The sequence below is a fragment of the Varanus komodoensis genome, unplaced genomic scaffold (assembly GCF_004798865.1).
Source record: "Varanus komodoensis strain SLA01 unplaced genomic scaffold, ASM479886v1 scaffold3, whole genome shotgun sequence".
NCBI classification, from domain to species: domain Eukaryota; kingdom Metazoa; phylum Chordata; class Lepidosauria; order Squamata; family Varanidae; genus Varanus; species Varanus komodoensis.
This window is the reverse complement of record NW_025335761.1, coordinates 11,675,568-11,685,386: the sequence shown is the minus strand read 5'-3', so window position 1 is coordinate 11,685,386 and position 9,819 is coordinate 11,675,568. Positions and strand designations below refer to the sequence as shown.

At 42.8% G+C, this 9,819-nt stretch overlaps 1 protein-coding gene across 6 annotated transcripts in view; it reads left to right on the top strand.

Moving 5' to 3' along the window:
- The window catches only part of AMBRA1 (autophagy and beclin 1 regulator 1), a 271,815-nt gene that overhangs the window by 181,875 nt on the left and 80,121 nt on the right, over positions 1-9,819 (top strand). The gene's annotated exons all lie outside the window — the stretch shown is intronic.

The window sequence follows — 9,819 nt, the reverse complement described above, 5'->3', positions numbered from 1 at the left end:
TCTGCTTAAACCTTACGCTATACCCCCTTTCATTGTGTTTAACAGCTAGTTGTAGTTCTTCTGGTCTGTGTGCCTCTGTACATCTGGGGTTTGTTCCTGGAAAGAGCACATACAGAACTTTCTGTAACTCTGTAGTGAAATATTTTGGTGGGGAACCAAAGTGTCACCATCCCTCAGTACACACTTTCAAAGGTGTGGAACCCTTTCCTTGCCACCTATTTTATTCTTCATGGCTACTGCAGTTGCATTGTTGAAACCTTCTATAAGTATTGCTAGGGGATAGATGCTCTGCACCATAAGGTTCTGCAGGACTCTATAGCATCCGCCATGCTGTTCAATATCTAGATGAAACTGCTGGGAGAGGTCATCCAGAGGGTTGGGCTGAGATCACAGCAATGCGCTGATGATACTCAGCTCTACCTCTGCTTTATATCAAATCCAGGTGAGGCTGTGCCTGCCCAGAACCAGTGTCTAAACTCGATAATGGACTGGATGAGAGCCAATAAACTGAGGCTCATTCCAGACAAGACAGAAGTACTTTCAGTGGGTGGTTGGTCAGATGGGTTGAATGGTCTATACCCTGTCTTGGATGGGGTTGTGCTCCCACTAAAGGGCAGTGTCTGCAACTTGGGGGTGTTTCTGGATCCAAAACTCTCACTTGAGGCCAAGTGGACTTGGTGGCACCTTCCTTCAACTGCAACTAATTTATCAGCTATGGCCATATCTTGACAGACAAAGCTTAACCGCAGTTACGCAAGCTGTGGTAACATCCCAGTTGGACTGTTGTCGTTGTTGTTGTTATTATTATTATTATAACATTTCTATGCCGCCCCTTGCCGAAACCTAAAATACATTGAAATACAATAGAACATAATAAATTACCATTAAATACAAAAATACAAAAAATACACTGAATTACAAACATAATAATATAAAATTAAAATTATCAGTATAAAATAAGTAAATAAATAATATAGGAGGAGAAAAGAGAAGGAAGAAGAAGTTGCCCTGGCCAGATCATATGTTTTAACAATTAAGATGATGTTTAAATAAAAAGGTCTTTACCTGGCGCCGAAAAACCAGTAACGACGGTGCCAGGCGGACCTCTTTGGGGAGTGAATTCCATAGGTTGGGCGCCACCGCAGAGAAAGCCCTCCTCCGAGTACTTACTCTCCTAATTTCTTTCATGGAGGGTTCCCAGAGAACGGACTCTCCCGCAGATCTCAAAGGGCAGTCGGGCATACGTGGACGTAAGCGCTCGTTCAGGTAGCCAGGACCCAAGCCTTTTAGGGCTTTATAGGTCATAATCAACATAATCATTGAATTGGGCCTGGGCTTCAATGGGAAGCCAGTGAAGCTGACGGAGGACTGGAGTCATGTGAGCATAACGCCCCGTCCCCGTCAGCAACCTGGCAGCTCTATTTTGCACCAATTGAAGTGTTCGGACCGTCTTCAGGGGAAGCCCCACGTAAAGCGCGTTACAGAAGTCTAGGCGGGAAGTCACCAGTGCGTGTGTCACCGTCGCCAGGCAGTCGTACTCCAGGTAGGGGCGCAGCTGATTAATCAGCCGAAGCTGAAGGAAGGCGCTCCTCGCCACCGCTGTCACCTGAGCTTCCAAAGAAAGCTCCGGGTCGAGGAGTACTCCTAAGCTGCAGACCTTGTCCCTAAGAGGGAGTGTTGCACCATTCAGGACCAGGTCAAATCCACCCTCTCCGAAGCCCGATCCGCCAACCAACAGGACCTCCGTCTTGTCTGGATTGAGTTTCAGTTTATTGGCCCTCATCCATTCCCTTACCTCGGCCAAGCACCGGTTCAGCACAGCCACTGCCTCACCTGGATTGGTGGAAAACGAGAGGTAGAGCTGGGTATCATCAGCGTATTGATGATTCCGCAGCCCACACCTCTTGATGACGTCTCCCAGCGGTTTCATATAGATGTTAAATAGCAGAGGGGATAGAATGGAGCCCTGTGGTACTCCATGGCATAGCTGCCATGACGTAGAGACATGGTCCCCCAGCACTACCTTCTGGAATCGACTGTTGAGATAGGAGCGGAACCACTGCAAAGCAGTGCCTCCAACCCCCAATCCCGCTAGCCTATCCAGAAGGATACCATGGTCTCCTTCTTGCAACTCCTGTTGCAGTGCTCTCTATGTGGGGCTGCCTTTGAGACAGTCCAGATATTCCAGCTGGTTCAAAAAAGGGCCATGCAATCATTAACAACTAGTTCATGGACCCATTTCAAGCCATCATATCATCTACACTGACAACCAGTGGAGGTCTGGGCCCAGTTTGATGTACTTGTACTTATATATAAAGCTCTAAAGTGCTTGAGTCCTGGGTACCTGAAGGATTGTCTTCTCCCATATGTACCTACACATCCCTTAAAATCAAGTCAGGAGGTCCTTCTTAAGGAGCCATCCTTAGATAGGTGAAGGTGAAGAAGGGCCTTCTTGGTGGTTGCATCCTACCTTTGCAACAGGTTCTCCAGAGAGGTGTGCCCAGTGCCATTGCTGTTACCATTCTGGTGCCAGGCAAAGACATATCTTTTCTCCAGCTATTTAAATAATTTATTTTAGTGGTAACTTTATTTTAATTGACTTTTTTTGTTTTTAGCTGATTTTAATTTAAATTGTTTTATTCTGATGGTTTAATGTAATATTTTAATTTTAATGCATTAAGTTTTTACATTTTGATTATGTTGTTAATATCTTTTGAATATGTTGATTTAGTGTTATTGATTATGGAGTGTTGTGTTGTTTTAATTGTTGTAAGCTCCACAGAGAGCCCAAGTATGGGCTACTGTAGCAACATTCAAATTGAATTAATTAATTAATTAAACATAACTTCATCCTTGTAAAGCTAGGTATTTTTCTTTTCTTCTCTGTCACAATCCTTTCTTTTCCTATTTACTTACCAATCTTCTCCCCCATTCCTTCAGGACTGCTACATACATTCATCCCATCACAAAAGGTTAATTTGTCAAACTTGGGAGACCTCATCTCACTACCATTACTGGACACTTTGCTATTAAAAGTTTATTGACTTGCTGACAGAGGCTATCCCCTTCTTTGGATACTTTCCTGATTAATGCAGCTGATGCTTCATGCCTATATATGTGTGACTACATATATGCCACTGTCGTTTCCAAATTTGTTATTACCAGCTGCCATGACACCAGCTACCTTAAGCCCGTCACCAGGCAGACTTGCTGCTCAGAGCACCCTGTTGATGCCAACATTTGTTACACTACCCGTATTTTCTTCCTCAATTAGATCCTCTGACCAGCCACTCTGCCTTACCCCTGCTTCAAAGGAACATCTTTGTCTTCCTTTTCATCTTCAGCAAAGGCTACTTCAACCTAGTTGGTACCTCCTTCAACACCTTTACCATCTTTCTTGGGATATGGAATGTTTTTACAGTTCTGCGTTGTTTACATTAGGTGTGACATTAAGGTGTTCCACAAACATCACTGTGGAAGATCAAATATCTCCTCCTTTATAAATTGTTAATAATGTTTATATGGAGAAATCCCTGGGAGTGGTATAGTCTTTGGGACTAAAGATTAAGCAATCTCTGCTGTCACTGAAGAATCCTGTTTTTCATTTGGTCTGTGACTCTACTCTTGTATTTCTGATTCCCCAAGGTAATATTTTCCCACTGACCCTCTAAGTTTGGGGCCAGAAAGCCTTTTCCTGTTATGAAGTTAGTCTTCCAGTCCTGTTAGTCTTCTAGTTACTACGAACTATTGTAGGCCTCCAGATGTCATCTTGGAATATATTTTTATCCTCTGTACATAGAAACATAGAAACAGAGCGAGTCAGAAGGGGCTTCCCAGGCCATCTAGTCTGACCTCCGGTACCAGCCGACTCCGCTCACAACATGCCCACCATGTGCATGTCCAGCCTATCTTTGAACACCCTCACCGATGGGGCCTCAATGACCTCTTGTGGAAGCCCATTCCACACCCTCGGGGTCCTAACTGTCAGGAAGTGCTTCCCGACATCTAAATGGAACATTGGTTCCCTGAGCTTTGCTCCGTTGGAGCACGTCATGCCTTCCTCTGCAGGGGAGAACAGGTCTCTACCCATCTCCATGTCGCCAACATATCCCCTCTGAGTCTCCTCTTCTCCAGGCTGAGGAGACCCAGTTCCCTCAGTCTCACCTCATACCCTATTCCCTGCAAACCGGCCACCAACCTTGTGGCCCTACTCTGCACTGACTCTAACCTGGCTATATCCTTTCTGTAATGAGGGGCCCAAAACTGAGCACAGTATTCCAGTTGCGGGCATACCAGAGTCGTATAGAGTGGTAGTAATATCTCTCTTGATCTAGAAGCTACACTTCTGGCTATGCAACCAAGGATGGCGTTCACCCTCTTGACCACCGCATCACACTGCTGACTCATATTTAGCCTGCAGTCAACCAGTACCCCGAGGTCCCTTTCACAAGTGCTGCTCACCAGCCACTTGTCACCTAACCTGTACTTATGACACCTATTCTCTTATGAGCCTTTCCATTGTTTTTCCTACAATGGACGTAAGGCTAACAGGTCTGTAATTCCCCATGTCCCTTCTACTACCCTTTTTGAAAATTGGGACCACTGATGCCACTCTCCAGTCCTCTAGAACTTCACCCATTCTCCACGAGGCCTCAAAAATGGAGGCCAGTGGGCATGAGAGAACCCCTGCCAACTCTCTAAGTACTCTCAGGTGTAACCCGTCAGGGCCTGGCGCCTTTGTAATGTCCAATGCCCTCAGGAGCCCCTCAACCTCAAGGGGGGTGACTCTAATCTGTGCCCCTAAGTCCCCAGCCTCATCTAATCTCCCATGCGGATCTCCGCTGTCCTGCTTTGGGGAGAACATGGAGGCAAAATAGTCATTTAGCATCTGTGCCTGTTCCCTCATATCAGTCACTGGATCTCCTTCCTCATTTAGTGGTCCCACCACTTGTCTCCCCTTCCTCTTCCTATTTACATGCTGATGGAAGCCCTTTTTGTTGCTCTTGACATTCTTGGCAAGTCTCAGCTCGTAATCAGCCTTAGCCTTGCGAAGAATCCTTCTGCAATGGGCCTCCTCCTCCTGATATACCCTTTTGTCTATTTGTCCCAGTACTCATTTCCTACGGAGGTTCCTCTTTCATCTAATCCCTCTAACCACCTCCTTTCACATCCATGGCAGTGCTCTCCTCCGCCTCCCCACCTTACTAACTAGAGGTATCGTCAAGGCTTGCGCCTCCAAAGCCTCCCTTTTGAGTGCCATCCACCCCTCCTCAACTTGCTTACCTTCCTGTAACCTATCCCAGGAAACTTTCCCCAGTCTGGCCTTCAGTTGGCCAAAGTTGGCCCTCTTGAAGTCCCAGCTTCTAGTGCTTGACCTGCTGCACATCCCCAGTCCCCTGATCTCATAGCAAAGAATGGAGTGATCACTCACATCCAGAGCTCCCCTAATCTGTACTTCATCTATCAGCTCCTCTCTATTGGTCAAGACCAAGTCAAGAATGTTTCCCTCCCTCGTCGCCTCTTGGACCCTCTGTGTGAAAAACCCTCCCTCTATAGCTTCTAGGAAGTGATGTGACCTGGCTGTCACTGCTGAGTGAGTCTCCCAATTAATCCGGGAGATTGAAATCTCCCATAATTAGTGTGTCTCTCCCCCGAGATATCCTTAGAATCTGGCCTGTCAGGACATCATCCAGGGTCTCAAGTTGACCTGGAGGGCAATAACTGTATATGGACCACCATCTCTTCCTTTTGGAACTACATTTACCTGTTTCTGCTAAGTTTAGCATATTCTCACTGGTGGTTCCTCAGTAGTGTCAGAAAGTCACATTACTTGATATGGATTTCATATTTACACCCGCATTACTTTCATGGAGTTTCACATTCACTTGCACATCCACATCTGCTGCAACTAGTTATGCATAACTTCATGTGACTAGAGCCAAACTGGGAAGAAGGAGCATTAACTTGGTCTTGTTGGTAACAGGGCTATCTCCCCACTCCCGCCCACTTCATCAGAAAAGTCAATAGCTTGTTGAATCTGGGCATGGAAATATTTATACAAGTTTGGCCTCACCCCTCTAGCTTAGCCTTAGTTTCTGTATCTTCATCTGGCTTATACAATTTGATATATTGCTGTTCCTTAAAGGTTTTTGTTTCTTTCTACATGTTGGTTATATTATAGAAACATTTCCCTCAGTAGAAGCTGTCATTTGGATGAACTATTTTTTATAACCTGGCAATTACTCCAACTGGGGAGTAGAAAAATGGTCTCAATAGCAGTACTCTGGTTAAAATGCTCTTTCAGAGATTACTCATCTGCCTAGATAATGGTAGAAGATGGTCTTAGATCATCTAGACTTAGGTCTGCTTTTCATGGAGGAATAAATAAAACCTCAGCATGTACACCCAGAAAGTAACTCAGGTTTATTTAGAATTAGAGCGCAGTATATAATGGCTTGGGAAGGTCAAGCTTAGGAAATAATGCACTGCTGGTAGAGAAATACAATCAATTCAAGAACAAAGGTCAGTGTGAATGTATTTTTAAAATTATTTAGAAATATAAAAGGGGTCTCCTGGGCCATCTAGTCTGACCCCCAGCTCCAGCTGGCTCTGCTCATGACATGCCTACCATGTGCATGGTAGGTGTTATTCTTGAACACCCTCACTGATGGGACTTCAACCACCTCCTGTGGAAGCCCATTTCATACTCTAGCAGTCCTAATGATCAGGAAGTCCTTCCTGGCATCCAAATTGAACTTTGGTTCCCTGAGCTTGGCTCCATTGGAACATGTCCTGCCCTCCTCTGCAGGGGAGAACAGGTCCACCTCTGTGTAACACACCCTCATGTACTTATACGTCACTTCAGAGTCTCCTCCAGGCTGAAAAGACCCAGTTCCCTCTGTCAATTCCTACAGATTTACTTTCTGTATACTTCCTAGGGGGATTTCTCTTACTTTCTTGAAGGAAAAATGAATATTTAAAGCAAAGGTGATTAGACAGCCGATCACTGTGTGATGTTGGCCAATTTTCTTCTTTTAAAACTGAGTTTTAACATAATACAACACTAAAACGGGTACAGATTATGATGCTAACAATATTAAAATGTATCACTCCAAATTTTGAATTATGCAGATAGAGAAGCAAGCACCTCCGATCACATTTACATTTGTAGTAAATAGATGCTACACTTGCATTAGTCTCATTTTCCAGTCTTTTTATAAGTCTTAGTCTGTGTGTCACCTTTTCAGCAAGAGCAATTTTCCATAATTTATTCATCAATTTTGTATCAATAGTCCAGTAGAAGATGTGTAACACAATCTCAGGCCAGGTAACTGCAGGCATGACAGTAATCAATTCTATATGTAAAAACTGCTCATTCTCATCTTTGAAAACTGACACTAGGACTGATAGTTCCACAATTTTTATTGTTTAGTAACTTCACATATTATGGAAAGAAGTGGGTTGCAAAGCTTTACACCTATTTGAACATCAGTTTCCCATGTATATCAAGGAACCAAAATCTGTATTTATTTGGGATGAGCTATCTTAATTATGACTTCCCTTACTTATGTTGAAATAGTGCAAAGAGTGGGAATAGCCCAGAGTTGGTGTTCCATTATAGCTGTGTTCAAGTCTCCTTCCCCATATCAGTTTTGGCCCTGATTAGTTTCCATGGATGAGATTGATTAACCGCTTAATCAATGGAGACTAGAACTTTATGGAGCTACTCTGGAATAAGCATGCATTTTCAAATATTGCTAGAGCTCCTTTCTTCCATAGCTAGTGTTTTAGTAAAATTGATTATTTGGTGTCTTTGTGGTCATGCAACTGTCATGTCTTAGAGGCTCCAGTATAGGGAAAGTGATGGCCTGTGTCCTTATAAACAGGTTTATTGTGGAAAGTGCTTCCTCTATCCAAGAACTGTGCCAGTTTATCTAGTCCAACAAATTTAGGGTGGCCTATAATTGGACATGGGTGGAGAAGGTGGGAGCAATAAATTTTATTTGTGGTTTCTAAATTTTGAGGTTTGAATTGTGGAATGGTATGCTTTAGCCCTATTTCAGCCTTAATAAACTTCTTAAATATAAGTGCTAGGTGTGTGGGAGGACACTATTTAATGTTTCCATAGAAACCTAGGATATGTCCTTATCATGTCTTATGATGCTTGTTAATTGCTTGATCTGCAAAGAGACAAAATACAGTCATATATTGGATATAGCAAGTCCTTATCTCATTTGAATGTAGTACTGTGCACCCTCGCTTAAGTAATATTTTTTCTTCTTCTTGACAAATCTCTCCAGTAGCTGATACCATTTTTTCAGTGTGTTATCTTCTGGGTGAATAGGAAAGAAGTTTGGACAGAATCATCATTTTTATATTGGCAGTGTGAATAGCTTCACAATAGCCTATGCTTTTAATTTATGTTTCATCCATCTTATAATACATGCATAGCGTCATGGAACTAGCTGTTGAAATGCAGTTTTTTGGCATTTGAATGCACCAGTATGTAGAAGTGGCTCAATATTAAGAGATAGAGAAATGTGAGGTCTGAAGTGGTGTTTGTAGACAAAATAAGGTAGTTTCTTTGAGTACTGATATAGTTGTTTCCAGTTTGGAATATAACAGAAAGACATCCTCTCCAATAATAATAGTAATAATCAGAGCTGGTTAATTCGTTGGGTAGTGACCCCTTCAGTTTTAGGATGATTACAAATTGTTTGTGGTAGGGGTTTTATAGCAATGGCAAAAAGAACAGGGGAGAGTGGGCACCCTTATTTTTCTCCATATGCAGTTGTGTAGATAGAAAATCCATTTGTATGTTTCAATCTACTGCCTGAAAACTCACCCATGTCCATGTTTTGTAAAGATTGAGCAGGTAGAGTTGTAAGAACTGGACATACTTCTCTTCCTTTAATACAGCCTTCAAAGATTGTTGTATCAGATTTGGATTCAGAAGTGAAAAATGAGAGATCTGAATTCACAACTTGAAATGACCAGGATGCTTGACCCAGAGATATGCTAGCTGGTTGCTGTGGAAAACTGTAATGAGCAAGCTGATATTGGTGGGTGTAGACTTAGGGTTAGGACATCAGGTTAAGAGGATGGACCATGTGAGAAGCATCACACATTCCAGGCAATTCACTCATAAGCAGCATGTTTCATTTTGAAGGTGGAGTCACCTTTCTGCCCTTCCAAACTGAAAAGAGCTATTCTGTTTGGTACCATTAAGCTGCACTTTCTTAACTACCAATATTCTAACTTCATATGTGTGTTTTGTTGTTAACTTCTTCAGTATTCTTATTTGGTAACACAAAACCAGCATAGCCAGGCAGCTTTAAGATAATAACAACTTTTAGCTAGAAGGCCTTTGTCCTGATCTGCTTGGAGGGAAGCGGAGAAGATTGGCCCAATGCATGAACCATTCTGTTCAATCAAAAGGATTTTAAAAATCTCAGGATACAATAGAGAGGAAGGGTTTAGTACAGTTGTTATTTTTTAAAGTAAATTTTTATTATTTTCTACAAACTAAAAAACCATATGTTGCAACCATATTACATCCATTTGGCAGTTGAACCATGTTTGTTGAGAAGTCTTTTTAGAGTGGTATGTTCCTTAGGTAGTTGAGGTGCATTGGTGTTTCTGTCCAAGTTGTGATTAAGGATGGCATTCATATGTCTACACATCACTGCATCACTCATTGGAGAACATTGGGACAAAGCCTGAGGCCTTGACAAATTCATTCAGTGTCCAGATTTATTGCATGAAGTCTGAACAGATTTCAACAAACCAGTTCACAAAGAACTGTGATCCTATTACTGT